At 42.0% G+C, this 25,360-nt stretch overlaps 2 long non-coding RNA genes across 2 annotated transcripts in view; one reads left to right on the plus strand and one right to left on the minus strand.

The window, feature by feature from the left end:
* Positions 1-19,637, minus strand: part of LOC122833993 — a 30,194-nt gene extending 10,557 nt beyond the window's left edge. The window contains exons 1-2 of the long non-coding RNA XR_006371098.1: positions 17,769-19,637; positions 15,814-15,972 (exon numbers count right to left, since the gene is read on the minus strand). This is a non-coding gene — a long non-coding RNA (uncharacterized LOC122833993). The remainder of the gene's footprint in view (positions 1-15,813; positions 15,973-17,768) is intronic.
* The window catches only part of LOC122833994, a 41,628-nt gene extending 20,869 nt beyond the window's left edge, over positions 1-20,759 (plus strand). The window contains exon 4 of the long non-coding RNA XR_006371099.1: positions 19,633-20,759. This is a non-coding gene — a long non-coding RNA (uncharacterized LOC122833994). The remainder of the gene's footprint in view (positions 1-19,632) is intronic.
* Positions 20,760-25,360: the final 4,601 nt, after the last annotated feature.

Genomic DNA, 25,360 nt, shown 5'->3' on the forward strand with positions numbered 1-25,360 from the left:
ACAAACAAAACCAAAGTCAACAGAGAATAGTTTCAACAGTTTTAAATTGAAGAAACATTTAGTCTATTTGTGAAAACAGAAAAGGGAGAATCTTCAATGTTCTGTTGACAGTAGATGAGCTCGTCTGCTCCGAGTGGAATATTCTGATTACACGATAATAATAATAATAAAAAAACTGGTTTATGTCACTCTTAAAACAACTTTTATTGCTCAAATCTGACATCACCTCATGCTGGATGTATTTTTTCTACTAATCAGGTAAAACAACAAACCACAATTTCACAATTGTGTGGGGTTTTTTAGACATTAGTAGAATATCAAAAATGTTTTGTGCACATTTGTAATGAAAATAAGTAGGTGTGCACTTTTCATGGTAATGTGTGTGTTCCATGCATATGTACTGTCAATGGCAACAATTATGTAGGTAAACTTGTGTAGGTTCCATCAATAAGTGAGTTGGCACACACACACACACACACACTCAAGCGCGCATGCACTGCAGTAAAGTCTGGCAGCACATGGAGTCCTGGCACTCAGCAAGTAGAAAAAGTTTTTCTCCATTATGCTTCTTTGCACATTTTTCCCCTCCAACTTCCCACATCTGCAGCCAAAGAACTTTCTCCCACTGGTTCTCCATCCCGGGCATTCTCTTTTCCCCGTTCACCACCAAAGCAGTCTTAAGGCTCACTAAACTCCCAACGTTAACAGTTTTCGCCAGCGCGCTCGCAGCCAATCACAAATGAGCAGTGAGATTAGGAGAGGCGAGGTGAAACCGAGAGCTTCATTAAATACGAACCTGAGTCAGCAGCAGCAGCGGCGGCACCAAGCAAGTCTCGCTAGCGAGCGCACAATGTGTGTGTTGGATGTGTGTATGTAGGTGGGATGCAAGTGGGAGCGAGGGATAGGGGGGGGAAGTGAGCGTGACACGGGCGCAGACTGAACATAAAATTTCTGCATTCAAGCCCGCGTGTTTATTTGTGTGTGGCTTTAGGGATTGATGCCGTCTTTGGCTCGGTGCATGTGGGGGCAATTAGCTGAACCTCGCTCCAAGCTGCCTACGAGGAAAGGCAAAACCGCCCCCGGCTACACAGTACGTAGCCGTGTGTGTGTGTGCGTGTGTGTGTGTGTGTACGTACATACCACCAAACCTCGGGAGGGCTCTTCCTTTTATCCCTGCTCTGCCATCCCATACTTCCATCTAATCCCCGTCTGCAGATCTCCCACTCTGTACCCAATGGCTTTAGACCCTATGTGACACGCCAGAGAAAATCACATAGGAATAGAAAGCCATAAAACACAGCAGTGAGTCAGTCATGGTGGTATCAGGAGTAACATTTTCTCTCCTCACAATGATCCGCATCTGTGTGTGTGTGCGTGTCCCCAGAAGTGTGTGTGTATCTCTCCCAGTTCTTTGGCTTTAATACCCTCAGCTTGTCTGACAGCTTACAAGGCCCTGCAGAGGTTTTACAACAGAGCTCAGACACCTTTCTCTCTCTCTCTCTTGCTCTCGCTCTCCTTTTCTGTCTCTCTCCACTCTCTATCCTTCTTGTCTCCCACATATCCCTATCTCACATCCTTCAACATCTCCTCCACCCCCATTCAACCCTCGGCCATTTCTTGTTTTGCCGGATTGTCGTTTCCGGGGGGTGCGTTTACAAAACGATGTATAAGATAACGCAGGTGAAAACAGCTTATGGACCCTCTGAATTATTAAGCGGCTGAAAGTGGATGACTCAACGTTAACCAGAGAGGAAGAGGGAGGCGACTGCAGCCCATGAGCGTCCGCAAGTGCAGCGGGGAGAACAGACAGCCGGCTGCCCGACGCTTGGATGGACCGCCGAGTGGTTCAACGTACGGTCGGGTGGGGGGGGTTACACTGACTGAAGGAAAACAACGGATCAGTCATGAGTTTATTATGTAATCTCATGAAAGTTTTATTCATTCTGAGAGAGCGGTGTGCCCACGTGTCCATGTCAACTAATCGGTTCAGTCGCCTCAAATGCAGTAACCCTGGCCATGAATTATAATCGAGTTCAAATGAAATTTCATATATTTCTCAGAATAAGCACACTGATTATATTTTTAAAGGGGCAGTAGTATGTAGAATCAACTTTTTTGAGCTTTACATCATGATGTTTTCATCTTATTCCCTCATCAAAAATATACCTGAGAAATCAGTTAATCTCCATGGCAACCATTCAGCTGTGCAAAACACCTTGGGTGGATCTAGTATCACCTCAGAGACTCAGATCCTCCTCAGCTGCAGTTTCTGAGTTTCCCCCTCACAGAGCAGCCCCTCCCCACACCTCTCACATTCAGCTCCTTCAGACTAGCCAACAGTAATTAGCAAATAAATGGTGGAACTGCGAGTCTGCTGAACTCATTACGGGAGCTACTTCTCAGTGTAATAAAGGTTAAAAAAGTTGCTAAAGAGTTAATAGAGCCATGTTGTGATGACTTCCTGAAGGCAGAGTTTCAGCAGAAGTTTTGAAAGAGACAGACGCACAGTTTGAAGACGTTAAATGAACAAAGTCAAACTTCTACTCATGACTCAAACTGCTACCGATTTTTACAAAGAAACCTGGAATGGAGTAGTGGAACGGAGTGGCAATGTAATCACAATGCACTGTAAGCTATGTAATGTGTTTTGAGGCAGTTGACCAAAATCCCGGACGATTTTGAAATTCCCCCCGGACATTTTTTTAGGTCTGAAAAGTAGGACATGTCCGGGAAAAAGAGGACGTCTGGTCACCCTAATTATGACCCTCTTAAAACATTGCAAGGATAAAGGATTTTACTGACCAAACAAAGCACAGAATAAACAGCACAGGCTTTTATTATTCAGCATGAAGTTTACAGGGCCTCCCAGCCCATGTCCGGATTCTCTTCAGGTACTCTGGTATCCTCTCAGTCCTGAAAAATGACTATGCAGTTACCTGATGACTGCTAGGTTAGCTGGGTTCTCCAGATTGCTCTTGTTTGTCCTGTGTGTCTCCGTATTGCTGTGTGATGGACTGGTTATCTGTCCAGCCTGTACATAAACATCTCCTGCAGGCTAGCAAGGAAATTTAGATTTAGGTCCGATTACAGACAGCTATCTTTACATGTCTGTGTGAGAACAATTCAGCATCTTCAGCTCATCCAAATGCTGCTGCCAGAGTCCTAACCAACACCATAATACAGCACCAGGTCCTAAATCACTGCATTGAGTCCCTATAAAGGGGTAGATTTTAAAATGTAGCTATTGGTGCTCCAAGCACTAAATGCTCTTTTGACAAAAAACATTTCCTAACTGCTTGCCAAGTTTAAACCATGTGAACTCCTCAGGTCAACAGAGACCTGCTTACACTGTGTCTCCAGGACCTAAGCAAGGAGAGCCAGAGACATTGTGTCATGTTACAATGTGTTAATATTACATCTGTATTCATTTAGCCCCAGAGAACTGCCTCTAACTGCTCCCACTTTGGCTCTTTTCCACTAGCACCTACTTAGCATTGATTGGCCAGGCAGCAGAGTCACCGGTTGTGACACAAGAGTGACCACCTTACAATAACACAACTCAAAAATGGTGGAAACTCACAACGGCATATTTGGAGTTTTGAAGAACAGTGACAGACTGAGCAGAATGTTCTATATTTCTCTGTCTTCCATTATTGCGTTGGATTGTGTTAGCATCATGTACAGATTCCATCATGCTACTTTTCAGACTCTGGCCGAAAAGTAGCATGATGACAACTGTAATGGAAAACCAACCAAACAGTGTAGAGTGTAAAAGTGCAGAAGTGCTTCTAGAAAAGGACTACAGGTTCCCTGTTAATGCAAATTGTACACATACCAAGGATAGAATTAAAAGTACTTTGCTGCCATCTTGTGGTCAGAAAGGTGTATTTCCTTATGACTACCATGCTATGACAATCTGAATAGACCAAGGAAAATATACAGGAACCCAAGCAGAATAAACAGTTTCAAATAATACAACGGTGTTTCATCTTCAAAAAAGCAAACGTTTCACTTTTTTGCCATTCCATGCCAGCAATGTATCAGTTTTTGATTTTGTGGATTTTTCTCATATTTAAGCTAAATTAACAAGCAGATATGGTCAGCCCTGAAATATTTAGGAAGAGCATCACCTTAATCACAAAGAACAATAGTGCAGATTTTTAAAAAACCCTAATTTGCTGCATCAGAATATGTTGTTTTAGATGGAAAGAAAGGGTGAGTTTCTACATTTTAAGAAACGTCTCTATTGACAAACATGGGGATTTGAGAGTCAAAGGGCTGGAAAGACAAGCAGAGATGAAGGGTTTAAGAATGAAAGATGAGCACTCTAAGAGTTTGGAGCTGGTAGGATGACTGTCAAAGTCATCTATCCCTGTTTTAAATCCCAGTTTTTCAGCCCGCTTCCTGTGTATACGCACTCTGCTTCCCTTTATGTGATTATATGCATGGATGTGTGTTCGTGAGCATTTAAGCTGATTTGAGTCTTATCGAGATCCACTGTGGAAACAGACAATGTGCCTTATTTGTTATCTTCTTGTTTGGACGAGGAGATAAGGCGATCAGTGTTTGCAGGAGTGCACGCAGGCATGCGAGCGTGTGCGTACTGTGTGTGTCCGTGCGTAAAGCATAGATAAGCTTAGCGTTGTGCCTTTCAGTTTCAGTGACAGAATCCTAATGCCGATCCCAGTGGTCAACACTCCACAGACTTTCCACCCAGAGCTTTTTCCATCATTCAAAGTTACGACCTGCCTTTGGATGCCGGCTTCCTACGCCTTGCAGAAAGATGATTCTCTAAATGTTGTGTCCTTTCTTCTTTCCTTCGTTGTGTTCCTTGTAGTCATGTGCGGATTGATACTGAAGTATTAGTACTTCCTATACCAGACCTTTAAGCTTTATGAAGATCGAATCTCCAAACAAAGCATCAGTACTTTTAATACTTCAGTTATTTCAGATAATGTATCTTAACAGCATGTTAGAAAGTAACTTAATTATAGAGATCTTGCCTAAATGACACAGGATGGATGGGAACTACTTTTTCTACTACCTGATAATGATGGTTATCATTTTACAGAAGGCCTTAACCGTCCTGTTGTCGTCGGGTCAAAATGACCCGCCACTGTGTTAAAACTCCCCAAAGATCCACTAAATGTTATTTTAAGACAACAGGAGGGTTAATAACTAAACAAGGATTTATTTCAGTAGGGATATTACTTTGATTTTTTTTTTTAGTTTGCAACACTATTTTCACATATTTTGTATGATTTTCTGCTGTTCATAAGTAACCTAGCCATAGCAAATGATGCTGCTACTTCAATGTAATTCTGTGTTCGAAATTAATTCATTATAAAGTGTTTGTACAAGAAAATAAAAAAAAAATATAAAGAAAAAAAAATCAAGCAGATTAAAAATAAACAAAATAAACATTAAAATTTTTAATATAGTGAATGAATAGAGTTAAAAAATTTCAGAATAGGCAACGTGAAATAAGGAGGTTTTTAACCTTATTTTAAATAAACTCAAGTTAGGGGCCGTCTTACAGTGAGCAGGAAGTTTATTCCAAAGTGTTGGAGCATAAAAACTAAAACCTGTTTCACCATGTTTGGTTCTGACTCTCGGAATAGTTAGTAGGTTTGATTCTGATGATCTTAAAGGTCTGAGTGGTTTATATGGTTGAAGAAGATCAGAAATGTAGTCTGGGTTTCTATTATGAAGTGCTTTGTAAACCATTAAGGAGATTTTAAATTCTATTCTTTGAGCAACAGGCAGCCAGGGCAGGAATCTCAGAACTGGACTGATATGCCAAGTTTTTGTTTTAGTTAGGACTCTTGCAGCAGCATTTTGGAGAAGCTGGAGCTGTCTTATTGCTTTTTTTGATAATCCAGTAAAAATTGCAGTAATCGAGTCTTGAAAGGTGAATTGAAAGATTTGTCATGGGTATCTACCGCAATTGAGACATGATCAATATCAACAAAATTAAATCTGATAGAATTTTGACAACTTCACTCTTAGGAATGCAGACAGAGGAAAGACTTTAGCTTCTCAACTTCTCACAGCCAGCTATGAAAGGTTGGTACATCAGCTAGCAATAACTTGCTGTGTAACATGTGCAGCAGCAGTGTTAGGTTGCTTCATTTCTTAGAGGTCCAAGGACCCAAAACGGACATATCTGTACGTTATGAAGCCGCTCGGCAGGAAACAGCGTTCACATTGTACTGTTTTGCATGTGACACCCAGCTGGTCATGTTGAGTCGTCACAACCAGTTGCGAGGACGCTCTCTGTTCTTCACCAATAGTTGAGCGGTGGCTGCCTTAGTGGAAGAGAAGCCAAGCATGGAGCCCAACATGAACAAATAGGAGTGAAAAGTGTGAAGTCTGATATTAACGGACAAATTTAGACACATAAAGAAGAAATTCTGTTTATGAAATTTGTACTAATGTGTGTCTGACTTCTTGTACTGCAGCATAATTAGTCTCTGAGAAAAATCTACCACTAAGCCTTCTCTATATTCTCATCTTCTTTGTAAATTTACCAATAATTCAAAATAATTTCCTACCCAGATATTTAGGATAGTTAAATGCAGTTGTGCAACTGAGAAGATCATTACAACCTAAAGAATGTTCAGAGTACATTATAAAAGCAGAAGAGCTCAGAAAATGTTTTGTTCTTACTTACGTCATGTTCCCCAGCAACTATTCCAAACTGTTCCCAGTTCCCATCCTCTGGCTGTGGTGCAGAAGTCTATCTACTGGTGATTTCCCAACCTCTGCATCCTTCTTTTGTTCTGAGTTTCACCCTCCGCACCATTACGTGAACACTGAAACCAGCGCAGATCCGGGAATTCTTTGCTAGTTTTTTGGTACCTGGACAAAGCTTTTACCTGTACAGGCTGCATTCCTGCCCCCACCTCCTCTTCCACCTCATTCTGTCTTCCACTCCTCCCTTTTTCTGTTTTTCCGACTCCTTCTCGCTGCTGCTCTCTCCCTTGTCCAACACAAAATGCCCTCTGTCCAGTTCTCAGGTACGCTGTCCTGTGCCACCCTCCCCCAAAATCACAGATTAACTGAAGGCCACAACTACACGAGCAGCCCTGCTCCTCCAAAGGTTCAGACCTTACAAAACTGTGCATCCAAAAGGGAAATATGGTTGGAAATAATCTGTGACATTCTGTCACTGTTTGGTATTCAAGACGTTTCCTCAGGTGTGGTTATATTCAGGTGAGGTTCAGAGTGGTGGAGTCCCAGTCTGTTCTAATGGCTAACTGTCTCCCAGGCCCAGCAAACAAAGAGCCTATTGACTCTGTAACACACAGGAGCTTTCTCTCTTCTCCACAGGCCTCTGCTTTGTGCTTGTCTCCAACACACACACACACATCTCTAACGTCCCCCATACACACACGAGAAATCGGTCCAACATCACCACTCCCCCCGTTCTTAGTTCTACCTGCCAACCACTGCTTCGCTTTATCATCCAAATCCTTTACTTCTTCTTTCACAATGCTTTTGCAATTCCTGTCTGAAATATATTTAACGTATTGAAAACATTCTCCGGTTGGTCAACAGGAGATTTATGGTGTTGAAAGAGTTAGCCGGTCATGTTGTGTATAACAATATGAGGAAACATCAAAAATATTTTTCTGGGCATTAAAATCTATATTAATATTGCCTACATGGAGAATTGTGAAAATAAATATGGACATCATGATAGTGGACCGGAGGAGTAGGCTGCACGAAGGCGCCATTGGTAGCACTGTTGCCTTGAAGCAACAAGGTTCTGGGTTTCTACCCAGGTCTGTTTTGCATGGATTTTGCATATTCCTATATGGAATCCACTTGATTCTCATTTCCTTCAGTGCTCCATCTGGGATGAAGACATGAAGCTCAGCTTCTCTGGTTGAATTTCATCCAGACATTGAGATATTTGTACCAGCAAAACTGACAAAGGCTCTAACAGGTGATTGCTACGTTAATGAGCTAAAAATAAATGCTGTGCTGCTGAGCTGAGACAGGCAGAGCTGGAAGCTCTTTGAAATGCTATCAGAGCTCTCCTGCCTCTGGTACTAAATCCACCAATTCGACCAAAAGGACCCTAAACAGCACAGCTGTTGCTTAACACAGACACTGTGAGAAACATTAAAGACAAGCAGCTCTAATGGAGCTATTACTACTAGACATGCTAACGGAGCTCGAAAACCGATGCTGAAAGTAAAACCACTGCGACACCGGAGAGGATCGGACCCTGAGCAGCTGTTGCTGAACCAGACAAAGAGCAGTAGAAGTATTTACCAGATCACACAGTTCGACCTGAGCTACATGTCAGTCATTGTTTCATCATGAAGCTGAAGGCAGCAGTAAATCACCAGCTCCTTCGGCCAACTCTGTCCTCTTCTTCTGTTTGGTCCTTCATCGCCTCTTGTGATTTCTACATTCCTATCGATTTCAATGAGCTCTGGTTCAATTTGAAAAGGCTTAATAATGTTACTTATCATTGTTTTGGCTGGATGGATCCAGGCAGTTGGACCATTAGATGCCATTTACCCAGAATGCATTGCGGTGTGAACAACATGGCAATGTTTGTGTGACAATATTTAAACTGAATAACCTACTGTATCGTTTTTACATCTAAAATATTATATTTTCCTATTAGTAGTTGTAATTTGCTGTTACAACTACTGATGGATCCCGTTACACTCGGCTCAGAACATGAGGAAGGTAATTAATCTCTCTCACGAGGATTTAGTGATCCTCGTGAGAGAGAGACAACTGGCATCTTTGACAAAATCAATCTCCTTCTAATTGGAATAAGTAACTTATTTCACAGTTTTGCAAATGTACTGGTCCTGAACACTTATTTTCTCCTTCAAACAGAATGATTATTTTAAGGTAGCTGTAGTCTTATCGAAAGCAGCATATCCTAAATGTGAGGAAGCATTTCAAACTCTAATCTGTGCCTGTACCTAGTTTACATGTAGGTGGTGGTGGAAAAGTGTTCTAGCTCACAGGATTAAATCAGTGAACTAAAACTCACAAAGTGTTATTTGTATTTGAAAAGCCTGACATTCTGAATGTGAGAAAAAAACAATCCAACAACATTAAAGTAGGGGCATGCGAAGGAACAAGACAGAGTCAGAGTCAGAGAGAGAGGACACCCTGCCCTAGATATCCGCCTCTAAGCTGCTCTCATGCAGACATGGCAACAGGACGCATGAGGCGAGCGCTGGAGTGGAGATGAGAGAAAAACACAAAGATGGTCAGACGAAAAAATGTGTAAGGGACAGAAAGTCAGGCCAGAGGAAGGATTAGTGATCAAAGAAAGCCAGCAGCCATCCTGAAAGCCTTCTGAACTCTCTCACACACACAAGTATGTCTTTCTATCCTCACAAGGACCTTAGATTGACTTCCATTCATTTTTTATTCATTTCTACAGCCTAACCCTGACTTTTACTCTACACCTAATAATTAACAGTGCATGCCTAACACTAAACCTGATCTAAACTTAATTCACATTGTACCCCTAGTACATAACCTTAACTAGCATATCTGACCTTAACCAACAGCTAATTCACACCCTAAACAAAGGGGTCCACCACACTGGAACCAGGCTTTGGTCCAAATGAGGCCCTTCAGTCTTCATAAGATTAGTAAATATGCCAGAGAAGGTCCTTAATAGGATAGCTGAACAAATACACAGACACACACACACACCCACAAAACTAAAAAGGGAGGCGTCCATCCTAACCAGAGCCCTGAGCCACTGCTCCTCTCAACGCGGAGGAGCAGTGGCTCTACTGTGAGTCCCCCCTGGATGACCAAGCTTGTTACTTTGTCCTTAAAGGAGAGCCCAGACACACTGCGGAGGAAACTTATTTTGACATACTCTATCCTTGATCTTGAAATTTGTGACGATAGGTGAGGATAGGAACATAGATTGACCGGTTCATTCAGAGTTATGCCTTCACCACGACAAACTGGTACAGCGCTTGCATCATTGCAGATGTGGCAACAATCCATCTTTTGCTTTCCCTTTCCATTTTTCCTTTCTTTGTGAAGAAACACGTGATTTTAATTTCATTCCTTATTTCATGGAAATAAGGAATTGTGTTTTTTCAATGTTAATGCAATCTTAATATGAAATAGATAATGGATGATTACAGAGCTGCTACTCAAACTTGTGCCAGTTTAACTTTGTTTTGTACGACTTCAGTTGCCTTTTCTCTTGGGATGATGCCAAGAAAAACACAATTCATCCGTCTACCTTTCCAACCGACAAGGAAATTCAGAGGAAGATGCTAAACATGTGAAAAGCTTTTAATTCCTCCTCAACCTCTGCCTTCTTCACTTTGACGATCTGCTGATGAGGAGATAAAAACAACAGGCCGGAGATACCAATTAGGCCATCAAATGGCAGCAGCAACAATCTGCAGCACTCCTCCACCTCCCAGAGGAGTGCTGCTGGGGGGGAAGAAACAAAAGAAGAAACGGCAATGGCGGAAGGAAGGGAAGTGAGGAGCTGTGAGGAGGAGGAGGAGAAGAAGAAGAAACTTTGTAGGAGCTGATCTAATCAGGGAATCCTCCCTCTCAATATCACAGCATGCAGCGGCACAAGGTAACATAGAAACACACTCCCAGAAACACACAAACACCCTCCTTGTCAGCGGCTTGACCTCCACCGGCTGATCTCGCTCCTTGGTATTCCATCGCCCTCCCACCGGCTGACCTGATTGGCTAATGACGGCTCATTTATCTTGATGCAGCACCTGCGGTGTCGAAAAGGTTTATGTGCATGCGTGTGTGTGTGTGTGTGTGTGTGTGTGTGTGCATGCGTGCTAGATAAAGTGTGTTTCCAAATGTCTCCATGTGTGCACATGAAGCTCGGCTAAAAACGTTGTTGCTTCTCCTGGGAATGCTGAACACAAGAAGCTAGAGGATGGAATCAGAGGGGAGGAGGTGATGTGTAAGAACGGAGAGGCAATGATAAATTAGGAAATGGGGGTAGATGGAAGAAAAAAAAACAGGAGAAGAGGATATGAGTACAAAAATAGGAGGGGGAAGATGACAAAAGGAGCCGGAAGAAAGAAGAATAAAAAGATAAAGGAGAATAGCATGGGGAGGAGTGATGAAATAAAACAAACAAAAAAGTCCAATAGAAGAGAAGAGAGAGAAAGAAACAAACAACCACAGCCATGACTGGAGGAAGAGGGGGAACAGAAAGATTGGAAGTTTGGAAGCAGGATTGATGTATGTTTTATTCACTTACGACTAATGCTTCTTTAATTATCGCAGCTGAAATCATCAGTCAAGCAGGATGACTGTGTGTGTGTGTGCATGTGTGTGTGTGTGTGACAGGCTCTGTAATGTGTGTATTACTGAGAAACCATCAATTATCTAGTGGGGAGACATTGTGGAGGATGGCCAAAATGAGGGGAGACAAAGATTTCTGTGCATCTATGTGGAAAATAATCCCATCGTCTATCATTTCATCAGATTGAAGTTCTGTTTGAACCAGATTACTAAAGGTGGAACCAGGGAGGATCCAAAGTACCAACAATGTTGGTACCGAATCAATATCAGTATCTGATTGATACTGGCGTGGTAAGATTGATACTTTAAATTCGGATTCCATCTTGAAATTTCACCTCAACTCTACTTAAAAAAAGATTTTGTTTCTAACTTGCTCTCAAATAATAAAAAAAAAAACACCTGAAGGTCAAAAGTTTGATTTTACATCAAACTTAAATAAAAATTTTATGCAATCTGAACGGCCCAATTCTGATGATTCACCAGAATGATCAGGTCTTATTTGACATCACCAAAACGTTCTTACCATGCTGGAGGACAACAGGCCAAACCAGACATGGCTAAAGCAACCCTCGTGTCGTTGCTATGGCACTGATAGTTGGTCAAGCAGTGTGAGGCTATTTGTAACCTACATACTGCTTCTGGGCAGGCAAAAGACAAACATATGCTTCAATATGTTAATATTGTTTCATAAAAACAGTATCATTTTGTTCAATACGGTGGGTCCTTCTTTAGGTTCACATTCACAGAGTCTGGCTTCTTCTCATACAGAATTATGATGCATGTCACACCAATGAAGTAAAAGTCAGACAGAATACAACCTGACCGTTCAGACGGCAGACACTTTGAAAACCATCATATACATATCCAAATTAGTACCACATATGAAAGTGGCCTGGATCAGATCAGTGATCAGAATAGGGCCGTTCAGTCTGCAGTGAAAAATTTGCATTTGGGCAAGAAAACAAAAATCAGGTTTGAGTTCCACTTGCCTGATTTGTGAACATAATCTTAGTTTTTGACATAAGCGCTCCAGTGTTTAACTCCCTCATCTGTTTCCTGTAAATAAGCTCCACTGATGACAAAAAAAACTCGTCTGTTCAGCTGTAGTAGCTCACTTAGTGAATGAAATGTTGTCATGTTTTGGGCTAACTTTGCTCTGTGCCATTTGGTAAAAATCCAACCAATGAATGAATTTGTACTCTTGTTTTATTTTCTACTTTCTGTTTGTAGTAGAACACCACGTTCTCTGGGGATGAAACACAAAAGATACTTAGGATCTGTAGAAGATATCAAAGCCAATGAGAACAGAACTGACAATGTTACAAAAACATTGAATATCTTGATGGTAAGCATGGGCTGCTATAAAGTTTTCATGATGCAGTAACGTTGAGTAAAAACAGACCAAGAAGCTCGAAGAAAATGGTCACCTCAGCCAAGGCAGCATTTGTGAAGGTTGGTCCAGAATTATTCATACACCTGGCAGATTTTGATTTGCATATATTTTTATTGAACCAAGAGTTTTGTTTCTGATAATCAAAAGCATTGCCACCCTGTGCTTCACAGTACAAAACATTCAAACACTTTGTATAGTGTCTAATTAAAGTAAGTGTAGACACAAGGAATAATATCATGGACAGTTTTAGAAGGTTTGAAACCTTGGTGTACTGTCAATCCAGTCTATGCCTCCCTGGTAGTAGAGCTGGACAATAAATCAATAAAAATATAAATAGCCACAAATGCATGACTGATATTAATAGATAATATGTCTGATAGAATATTGGCTGAACTCCGATCCAGAACTACACAGGATTCTGGAGAACGCAGGCAGAGGAAAGACTTCAGCCGTTCAACCTCTCACAGCAAAGCTGGTGGCATCAACTAACTCAACTTGCTCTTGGTTACCTAGCAACAAGTTGTTTATTAACTTGCACAGCAGCAGTTTCAGAGTTTGTCCTCTTGCCTCATGACTGCTTGAAAATGTAACAACGTGGCTTCAGATATTTAAAATTTAAAAAAACTAATCCATAATTATCAATATCGATTGATATGAAACACGTGGTGTCGTGGTTTGTTTTTCAGCCATATTGTCCAGGTCTAACTAATGATGTGCTGCATTTGATTTCTCATGTGGATTTTTACTTTCTGGTCAAAAATACAGAAGGAATATCCAATATATTTGGACTTCTGCCAGAAAACAACAACAAAATGTTTAATAGCCTAAACCTCAATTTCTAAAATATTGTCAGTACAAGTTTTTTATTAGCGCTTCTCTCAGTCTGTAAAATAGAAAACCATGATGCAATCATCCCTATTCTTACTTGTAGTCCTTTATTGCCACTAACAGTTAGCATTACAACAGTCAGCAAATCCCACCGGTCTTCTTGCAACCACAACATGTAAAGTCAGATATGACTTCTGATCCAGATCAAATGTTCCAGAACGGAAAGTTTTGGCTCTTACACTAGTTACAGTTCGCATTTCTGCCACTAGGTGTGGATAAGTTTGGTCAAGCAAGTTATTAGGTTTAAGGTGAAGGAAAATCGATATTTAAAAGTAAGTCAAACTCAATCCTTCCATTGTGTTTTCTAACAAGTCATAAAAAGAAGGTCATTCATTTTGCTCCTCTTTAAGAGGTAATCAGTTCACACAGATCCTTAGTGGGGCAGCTGCTGCTTCATGCTTTCAGTCGCTGGGCATCGACCGCAGTCAGCCCCTACGTTATGGTTTCCTCCTGCCTACGTTGTCTTTGCTGCATCCTCTTTCCCTGCTGACTGCAGGGGAAAGGAGGGTTTGCATACATTATGCCTTCTTTTGTTCTTTACTGTCAGTTCATTGTCAAACAGAAAGAAAAGAAAAAAATAGAGAGCACAGAGTAAAAAAAAGGGGTGTAGAGGACAAGTAGGTCTTACTGTGACACCAGCCCTGGTTAGGTAGGAGAGATGGGCTCCTCTCCTCTCCTCTCCTCTCCTCTCCTCTCCTCTCCTCTCCTCTCCTCTCCTCTCCTCTCCTCTCTTCTCTTTTTTGTTCTTATCTTTCATTTTCTGTCTCGGCCCAGGTGCTACGTATCTTATCCCACCCCTCCAACCCTCTCTCCATTCCACTTATCTCTCACTGTCTTGTCACAAACTCAGAGTCTGACACATGAACACACACTCACTGCTTCAACCTGGCACCCCCCTCCTATCCTCCTATCATTCTTCGTTTTTTTTCCCCCTCTGCCACATCATGTCTTCCCGTCGCCTGTCCAGCACCGCCGGAGGCAGCTGGTGGGCTGTGACCTATCCTATCACTGCTCCTGGATCAGGCCTGTCATACGCGCATGTGGCAGGTAGACAGACAGGTGGGCAGACAGGTGGGCAGACAGTCGGGGCGGTCAGAAACTCCTCGGCTTCAGATCCGTATCACAACTCCAGCCTGAGATTCTTAATCCGTCCGTGGGAGGTGGAACGGAGCGATCCATACGGCTTAAGCTGCCTGGAATCTTTTATAAAGTTTGACTGTTCAGAAGCGATTTATCGGTTTCACGTCATCACAGCTCATCCCATGTTTATTGGCAGTTTGTCTTACAGGTGAAATTTGATTTAAAAATTAAGGATGTCCTTTTCCTTAATGTTCTGGGAATTTGTGCGTGCAGGATTTGGCGAGCTTTGCCGATTGGTTTGTCCACCTTCTGTTTAATTTTGCTGCATTAAATCAATCTTTTAAACTTTTCACTTTGTTATTTTCGTTCCCTTACATGTTGAGTGCAGTAGCTGCTGGCAGCAGCAGGAGGGAGGGAGGATAGCAAGGCTGCATGTGCCGAGCGCTTCGTCCTGATTTAGAACCAGATCTATTTCTGTTCGCCCTCCAACCCCGCCGGGAAATTTTCAAATCTGCCACGGACAAGCATGTGTGTGTGTGTGTGTGTGTGTGTGTGTGTGTGGGTGTGTGAGTGTGTGTGTGTCGTGGAGGGGGTAGTGGAAAAGAGAGCAACAAAGATAGGGGTTGAAAGAAGCGAAGAGAGATTGTTTAATGTATAAATCATTTCTGTGAAAATTTATAATTAGTACGCAAGAGCCGGCCTAAGAACTGAAATTCCAATTAAGTCCCTGAAGTGAAATGAGTTAGCATCAGGACAGACGGACGGACGGACGGACGGACGGATGAGAAAGTGGGGAAAAATGGAGCAAACGCTTTGCAGGCTCCAAGTGGAACGATCTGGTCCGGGAAAAAGATTCAAGCTGTGGTCAGACATTCTTAACCAGAACACGTACTGACTGAGCCAGGCTCACCCTGTGGCACCAACTCCAACACACACACACACACACACACCCCCTCACACACACACACGGAAATGACACCAACAAAATCTCAGCTCCATATCAACTCCAAATGTCACCAGTGCCACCTTTGACCCGCACTGCTAAGGCCAACTCCTTCCACCACTGTCACTGGTTCCGCACACAAACTTCCTGAGGTAACGAGACCAGAGGAGGAAAAATTGTGGAATAAAACGGACGACAAACAAACACTCACCTCCGAGCCGCCGCTGCGTCGGTCCAACTGGCTGAATCCTCACACTCTCACATGCACTTGTGGTGAGTGCCCACACATGTGCACGCTCCACAACAAAGTGTGTGTGTGTGTGTGTGTGTGCAGGGTGCGAGTTTGTGTGTGAAGCTGGACTCGATGGAGCTGTGCAGTAGGAGTATGAGCATGAGGAGGAAGAGGAAGAGGAGGAGGGAGATGTAAGGTTGGGCGGGAAGGTGGAGAGAATGGAGAGAAGAAAAGACTGTGAATTATATGCCACAAGATTCTGAACAGAGCGCTGACAAAACCGCCGGATACACCAGGAACACGTTAGAGTCCCCCTTTTATTAGTTGTGTGTAGGAAAATGTCTACAGCGGACAATCTGATTGGTTGTTTTTGGTGAGTTAGCGTCAGGTCTCTGAGACTTGGCATCTAGCCTCCGAGTGAGGCGGAGCGAAAAGCCTCCCATTCATGTCCTAATCTCCTCCAACAGGCCCGCATGTGGCCAGCATGGCAACACATCCCAGGTTTTCCCACTTCAGTACCTTCGCTCCGTCTTCCTCATCCTCGCCTCAACAAGTCTCTTCATTGTTTTAAGTTGTACGGAGGAGTTCACTTCGGAAACTCGCAGAAATAAATCCTTACAAGCTGCCGAGCGAAAACGAAATTTCACCAAAGAGGCAAAAATCCTAGAGGACGTCAAAACAATTTTCTAATTAGCTAAACATTGGTACTTTCTTTACCAAATTCAGCAAATATTTTTTCAATAACCTTTAATCGCAATATTTTACCTACAATATAGAAGTTTTTGACCAATCATTACCCGGATTTTTCAATCTCCCCCTAATCTATTTCTATTTTGTACCCACGCAACTAAGCATTGTATTTCAGTATATTTCTGTTTTTGATCACTTAATTACAGAAATGATCAGAAATATATTTCAATTTCTTGTTTTTTACTGATTGTGGTTCCAGTCCTGGTTGGATTCTTCTGCTCTCCTGCAGTATGACAGACCATGACCTTCAGATCCTTGAGAGCTAACATTTATCCATATCGCATAACCGCATTTTGTCACTGAAGAGTATGAACAAAAAAACAGAAAAACATGGAACAAAGTTAGTGCGAAACATTGCCCTTGGTATTTTCTTGCTTGTATGTGAGAAAGTTGTTTCTCATCAAAAATAATAGTTAAAAAAAACTGGCAAAGTACCCAAAGGTCAAAGTGGGAAAACGACATAATATGGACGCAAGAAAGATTTTCACCTTCTTTAGCCACACAAAACAAACAAAACGATATTTAAACCACGTACAACTTGGAAAAGTCTGAGAAAACCAAATACGCCCGAGTCGTCTTTTGAACATAACCCACAGAACCGATCAGAACATTTCTTCAGCAAGTTTCAACTCTAACGTTGAGACAAAATACACAACACAGAACACCACTGCACACATACTCTGCTCCAGGTGTGTGTGTGCATGTGTGCGTGTGCGTGCGTGTGTGTGTGTAATTGTGCCTCTGTCTTCGGCAGAGAAAAGCCAATCTCCACGTCCAATTATTTGCCTCTCAAAGGCAGACAGATGGGGGGAGCCAGGAGAATACAGCACATGGGGCTGAAGGGAGAATTAGTTAGACTTACAGAAAGTGAAAGACAGAGGGATTCTTTGAGGGTCTGCACAGGGGGGAATTAATTAGAATGAAAAAAGGCATAGTGGGGGGGTTGAGCAGGAGGAAAAGGCTCGTCTTCGCCCAAGTCCTGGAAATGGCTTCACAATTAGTCAAAGTCCCAAACAGAGCCTGTGGACAAAACTGGAGCCGCAGCTGCAGAGCGGGAGATGAACACCCGAATGGAGAACGCCGAAAGCGACAGAAGAAAGCGCCGAAGTTGTTAAAGAGACATGATTGGCAAGAGAACGTCATAAATATAGATTTTTTTTTTCTTTCATTGTGAGTCTTCGTACCCTCTCGAGGCGATCGCTGCCTGTCCCGTTTTCTCAGCCCGTTAATCTTCTCCTCTCCTCTCCTCTCCTCTCCTCTCCTTCTGCTCCCTCTTTCCGCGCGCCGCTGTCCGGGATATTCCATCAAAGGAGGCTCCGGCTGGAGGCGGACGGTGGTGTCGCCGGGCTCCACACGCGCTCCACACTTTTCTGTCTTCTTCCTCTTCGTCTCTTACACTTGTCGACTGGAGCATGTTTCTTTCTTCTCCGTGGTGGTGACACATGGCGTGTGTAGAGTGTGTGGTCGTGGTGGTGGTGATGATGATGGGGGTGATGGAGGGCACGGGGGAGTGAAAGGAAGGACTCGGGACAGAATAAATGAAATGAATGTATAAGGGTTAAAAACTGAGGGAGGGAAGTGCAGCAAGTGTGGGCAGTCGGAGCGGCGAGCGGGGAATGACGGGAAGAGGCAGGTGGAATGGGTAGTGACACATCGCGGAGGTGTGTGTCTGCGTGTGTGAGTTGTGTCAGAGCACGGGGGCCGTCCCTCCAGCCGACACACCACCGACAAGGAGGAGGAAAAGGAGGAGGAGGAAGAAGCGGTGAGGTAACGGAGGAGGACCGGATGGATGGATGGAATGCTGGGGATGGAAGGACTGATTCAACAAGCCTCCTCCTCTTCTCAGTCCATTCACACACAAAAACTCTCCACTTTGCCCAGTTCATTATCATTCACTGGCTCTCACCACGACATGCCTGGCTAAACTACCCACAGAGAATCTTAATAGAAAGGATGGAGGGAGGAGGACGGGGTGTGTTAGACCAGCAGGTGTCTCTACGTCTATTGTTCCCACTGACTGTGTGTCCATGGAAGTGAGTCTTTGTGTGGGTGTGTGTGTGTGTGTGTACGTTTTCACAAGATGGAGCATGGGCTCTTCTTAGAGGGGGGTGAAGAAGCTGGAAAGCTGGACACATGTTCAAGGAGGCTAAACGAAAACTTCTTGAATCTCCGGCGCTCTGTGTTTGACAGGCAGCTCAGATGTGCTTTTTCAAAAAATGTTTTTAGCTCCTCTCAGGTCATTTCACGTAGTCAAAACCATTTAATGTCGCCGAATACTCTCGGAGATTGACTCAGACGTTCTGTTTTCCTCATTCAGACTGCACAGCTTGAGAGAAAATCAAGCGAACAATCCGGGGTGTCGGATGTTAAAAACTTAATTACTGAAGCTCCACAAAGAATGCTTTGTATTTCAAGAGAAGTGATTATGTTTTTCTATGTAATCACATCAGGCAGATCAGAGTTCAATGGTGTGCAAGTTTTTCCATATAATTCAACACAATTAAATCAAATTAAATGTACAAATTGTGTACTATATATATATAGTACCTTTAGCCAAAAGTTTTTATTTATTTTTTATCTTTTGAAATTTTCGCATTTTAATTGAGCAGATTTATTTTATAAATGTCAAATTATATGATTAATGGTGCAACAATTCTCACGCTCTTTCAGGTTTACCTCCAAATTCTCCGCAGGACAGAGATCTTGATCTTGATGGCCATGACAAAACATTGACTTTGAAAACATTCTGTCTTCATTATTTTGTGGCGAAAGTTGTTTGATTGTTTTAATCAGGTGCATAATTTATTAGCTTAGAACGTTACTGTATGACAAAATTCACTGTTGTTTCAGTCTATTAGGTAACTTCATGTCAGTGTAGTCATGTCAGCACAGGTGAAGTAGGAAAGAGTCCAGCTGATATTATCTCATACCTCGATTAGTCTGAAGAGTCGGATCATTTAGACCCCACAAGACCTTTTCTCTGACTGCAGTCTGGATGGCACTGACACTGTGTGCTGTTTTGTGAGTTTTATTTTTTGTATGGTATAGGGAAGCAACCACCCCCCTTCTTGGCTGTCTGACCGTGACATTTGCTGCAGTCCTCCTGAGCATCGCACTAACACCGAGGGTGGAACATGGTAGCAGGCTGCTGTTAAAGGAGAATGTTGTCAACCACCTGGGTGGCCCTGGCCCTGCCTTCTAGACACAAATCCTCCTCAGAGCTGCAGCTACAAGTTTCCAAGCTTCCGCCTCACAGAGCAGCCTTTTCCAACGACTCCCCCCCACTCAGTACCTTCAGACTAGCCAGCAGCAATTAGGAAACACCTGGTGGAACGGCACATCTGCTGAGCTTATTACAGTAGCTGCTGCTCAGTGCAACACTGATTAAAAAGTGTAGTTAAAGGGTTAATGATAAAGACTCCCAAAGATCAGATTGTCGATCTGTGGCCAGAAAACTTTCCACATTTTGACTCGTGTCTCATATTTCACATTTGCTAATCAAGATTATTTAACCTATGGGATAGTTGTTGTTTTTTTAGTGTGTCATAAGAACTTAACATTTGCGTCACTGCCCACACCTTCTGCCATGAATATGCTCATCTGCTCTTTAGCTACAGAGTGACATTATGAAATGTCAGAGTAAGCCATGCTGAAAATGTTAATGTGATTTAATTGTTGAAAACAGTTTGGAAAAATTGGACTGCTGCTATGTTTTCACACATCAACGTGGCAGTAACTACAACACGCTTTGATTCTTTGCAGTTATTCCAAGATCAGAGCGACCAATCAAAGCAAGTCATTGTGTTGTGTGGGTCCACTTTAATGAGATTACATAGCTGGCAGCCAGGAAGCAATTAAGTGGAATCAATTAATTTAGGTGGCAAAATGCACTCTGAAAGCTTTTGTGAAGTATCTATTAAAGACTGTAAGCGTGCTTCACTTGTGATTGGCTTCCCTCACCTCCACCTTCTCCTGTTCTTGATGAAAACATCCACACTTAGGATTTCCACTTTTGCTCAGCGGTAAAAGAAAGAAATCACAAATCTTGATTTTAAAAATTAATCAGCCACACGCGATTCTTATTTTTATTCTGCATTTTTATACTTTGTTTGTATTGTGTGAACTTTTGTCCTGTATGACGTTTTCCATCCATCCTTCCGTTATCTTACACACTTATCCCCTCCCTGGACAGCTCACCAGTCCATCGCAATATATGACTTTTTATTTGTAACCTGATGTGGATTTTTAAATAAAAGATCATTTTTATGAACTGTTATTCTCTTTTTTGATGGAGTAGGCTTGTTAATCTGCCTGTATTGCACTGTGATGTATGATATGTATATTGATTGTACCCTGAGGAATTACAGATGAAAACTAGCCTTTATGGTTAACTCTTCTTTTTTTATAAGTTGTTTTAAATAAATAAACCCAAGGTTTGTTTTAATGGCTTATTGAACAGAATGTGTATTTCATTTAATCCATTATATTTAAAGAATTGCTTGAGGTATCGTTTCATATGCTGTGTAATTTCTGTGTTAATGTCCTGATTTATACATTTGATTCCTGAGGATGGCAATTTATAACAGAAGTCAAAGTAGCTGGTTGTGTGAGTGGACCAATCTGTTTCACACAAAGTTGAATTATTATCAGTCCAAAATCCACCAGAGAACATTTTACCTGCAGTGAAGTTTCAGACCTGCATCCAGGTCTGAAACTTCCTAGTTTCTGAAACTTTCTAGTTTAGAAATCGAAGTTATTCTAAACTAAACAAGAGATTATTTTTGTCTTCACAGGAATACCGTAAAGAGAAAAACATGGGAGAGATTTGTTTGGCAACAATCACAAATTAGAAGCTTAATTATACGTCACTTTCCTGATGTTTTAATCCTTCCTGAATTTTTTCCTTCATCCTGTTATCACCATTTCATTAACTTCTTTTCCATTATCATAATTCAAATTTAAGCCTTTTGAAAATCAATTTCATAAACACATTCAATCACAAATAAATTGTACTCATGATTCCTCCCAAAATGATTTGTATGCTCAAATAATCAGGTAGTTGGTTTTCATCAGACACTGAGTTCTGGATGTCGCTGCACAGTATGAGGAAGGGACAGACATTGACTTATAGATTGAGGAAAGGGCCAAAAGCTGCTCATGCTCACTCTAAAGCGATCTGTGCAAAGCTCCTCTCCACCCATGGGTGTTCACACTTCAGCCACGGCATTGTGTGGATAACGAGTCTGCAGGGGCTTTAGAGGACACAGTGTTTCCTTTAACTGTCGATGCGCACAGTAAAAGGCCTGAAGTGGCGGTCAGGGAGGGAACCTCCAGGGAGTCAGGAGAAATGTTTAGCTGCTTTTGGATGCCCACTTGCGGATAGTCCTGTTGCCATTCAACTGTCATGCCGATTTTTTGGCAAACTTTAAAAGAAAGAAATAAGGAAATGTGAATTAGTTGTGTCTCCCTCTAGTGGTTTGGAGCCAATCAAGCGGCTTTGCAAAGAGTCATTTCATCAGATGTTGATGCTACGTTTGGCTGTAACAAACAGGAAGTAAAGGTTGCAATTTAGTATGAACCACACATGTCAGGAAAAATGGAGGAGATGTGGACTTTCTCTGAGTTTGGTGTCTCTGGTAAGGCAACCTTTCCTAACGTGATACTTCATTATGTACAGAAAAAGAAACATTAATGGAAACACAGTTAGTTTTCCTGAAAGCCAAGAGACATCTGCTCCATACCATCCAGCAACTTGCGGCTTCGCCGACAGGTTTGCCCAAACTATGAAAGATGCAAGAAAAGCGTTAAAATACGAAGGAACGCTCCGTCAAAGGCTGCACCGTTAGCTGTTCAACTAATACAAGAGGCAACCAAAAAGACATCTGTAATCAAATCACTTCTTTAGAGAGAAATAAAAAAACAGACTTGACGTGAAGAATTGTTGTGAAAGAACTGAATATTTAAAGGGGCGTTTTCTCGTAAACATGAATAAAATGTTCTGCTATCTAGAAAAATGTCTGAAACTTGATGGGCAAATGAGAAATGTGAGGTGTAATGATGATGAGATGTAATGTTTTACTGGACTCTTACATTTGTGAGTATTCTGCTATATGGCAGTGCTTTGAGGCTGACCTTTTCTTGAAAGCCTGAATCCAAGAAGACGCAACAAGTTCACAGTCAATGAATTAATTTTCCACTCTTACATTGAGTGCTGACTTGATGGACTTTATTTTTACTGAGAAAAAGTTCACAAAAAAGTTAACATTTGTGAGAGTTTTACTGGGGCATGCAGATTTCAACCAACTGAAATTGACAAAAATGCTTTTAGAGCTTTTTGTTTGAGGTAAAAGGTGCAATTTCATGCAGCCCTACAATAGCACAACCACAGCTGCGCCTCTCGGGAGCTCGGCACACGCAGGGTTGTTTTGGAGCCACTAAATTACCAAACAGGTGCAAGAACAAGTAATCCAACTTCATCCCAGCAAACACAGCAATGGTTGCACTGTCACATCTCTCGCTCTCCCAGGAAAAACATGCATGCTGGAACGTAAGCATATGGGTTTTAATTTACAGACGGGATATGGAGTAAATTGAAGACTTGTTTCCTGGGATACAGTATACCATGTCCAACAAAACTTAAAGGTCACCCACAGAGAAAACAAGAAAAACAACATCAGAGGCTTTGTTTTTTTACACAGCATGTGTCTGAAAAAGTGAAGAAAATCTCCTCTGTTTCTAAAAAGGTCACATCTCCTCTCTGCCCGTGTTATTTTACTGAGAGTCAACATCTCCTCCTTGGTCGTGTACTCTGAGTCTAATATGGATAATAGAGCCGGCATATGTGTGTGGATCTTATTGAGCTTTACTTTTCAAACACTTTGAACACTGCGATGTGGGGAGTGAATGGGTTTTACCAACGGGTGATGAAGAGGAGCTTGTGCCGTCATCTGAAAACTGAAGGAACATTAAGACCGACAACGAAGAGACGTGGGGAAGTGTGTGTGAGGATGTTCAATTCCAACACCGAAGGAGACGAAGTGAATGGTTTTAATGCCCAGGAGGAAGATGGAGAAACGTAATGATCAATGGAGTTTTTCTGACAGACTGGGTTTTGTAAACGTAAGCAGCCATTTTACCAGTATGTATTTAAAAGTTTAATGTTGTGACAATTTTCTGTGTTAATATCTCATGTTACAACCTGGACACATGCAGGTTATAGACAAGTATGACCTACATAGGTACTTATTTATTTCTTTTCAAAGTTTGTGGGTACAACTTATATTGAGATGCGTTCAATATTTGGAAGATCACAGTATTTTATTAATTTTTTTTTTAAGTCTGTTGTACACTTCTTTATGAACCCAAACTGTTGTTTTGTTGCACCCCTGAAGGCCACAACCTAAAACCTGTTGGTCACTAAAGTTGGTCACTCAGTACATCAAGCAGCACTGGAGTTCTCACGTTACCAGAAACAAGGCAGCACAGGTAGAAGAAATGCCAGCTAATTATACATATGTGTAAGTGACGTCAATCCTTGGATTTCCATTACTTTTGCTCTGACTGATCCAGATAGTTTCTACCATAAGGCAGTGATTCACATATTTCAATGACTCTCACATCCCCACAGATGTTGACAGAGGCTAAAATACTCCTTCAGAATTACTCCTAAAGTAGATACGAAACTCCACCATTTACAAATAAGCAGTTAAATTTAAGCAGTCTTGTTTGATTTAGTAAACTTGTTAAATTATGTATATACTAATTCTTAGTCTTAACTTAGAATTGGTCATTTAATTTAGATTCAATTTGTGTGTGGTGTAGGCATCTTCATATGTTGACTATGCTTGGAGATGAATATATAGAATAAATGTTTGAAAGGGAGTCAGGACAGATTCAAATCCCAGGCTTTAAATCAGAAGGAGGAGCAGACAGGTGGAGGTCTGGACAGAACCAATGAACTGGTCACATTCTGCAACAGGATCAGTTCAGCTTCCTCCTAACAAACAGACCTTCTGCCATCTTCTGGTACCTAAAAAAGCTCCTAGATGACTCTGTATACTGTTGTCTGGAAGTTCTTATTGGTTCCTGTTTTATTTTTTCTTACTCATTAGGTGTTAATACGTTACTGCTTACTTAATATTAGCTGTGTAGCAGTGATCTCTTCTGGCTGGTTGCCAGTTAGACAGAAGGTTCTAGAGGCAAAATGTGGTTGGAATATTTCTCTTAGGTTTTGTTATTTCCCCCAAAAGAGGGAAATAACAAACGGCTGTGGTCACAGTGTGACTGGGCATTAAAACCACAGTGGGACCACAGCCGTTTGCACATTAGAAGCATTTATTTCTGAACCTGCCTTTTCCTCTTCTGTAATCAACATCATTCTTCCTTTTATCTCAATCATATTCCCCTTGGCCACATCCAACCAAATCCCCACAGGGCTTACTGAAGCACCATGTTGTCCAACCGAAGGAATCTGCAGCCAAGTCAAGGAAACAACTTGTTCGCCTGCATTAACTTTTGTCATTTTTCCTCATCTGGTGACACCTTGGGCACACCCAGAGCGGCGTTCCAGCTTTCCTCCACCACAACGTCTCCCTTTCAATCACGCTTTCAAATGCAATCATCTAATTCCCCTCTGGCACATCAGTCCGCCATCAGGGTACGAGATTTGTCAAGTGTGGGATCGGGGAATCGCCTGCCTCGCGTAATGTGAAGATCTGCGCTATTTCCTGAGCGTATGCCCCGTAATTCATTTTATAAATGTCAGAGGAAGCTTGGT

The sequence above is a fragment of the Gambusia affinis genome, linkage group LG07 (genome assembly GCF_019740435.1).
Source record: "Gambusia affinis linkage group LG07, SWU_Gaff_1.0, whole genome shotgun sequence".
Taxonomy (NCBI): domain Eukaryota; kingdom Metazoa; phylum Chordata; class Actinopteri; order Cyprinodontiformes; family Poeciliidae; genus Gambusia; species Gambusia affinis.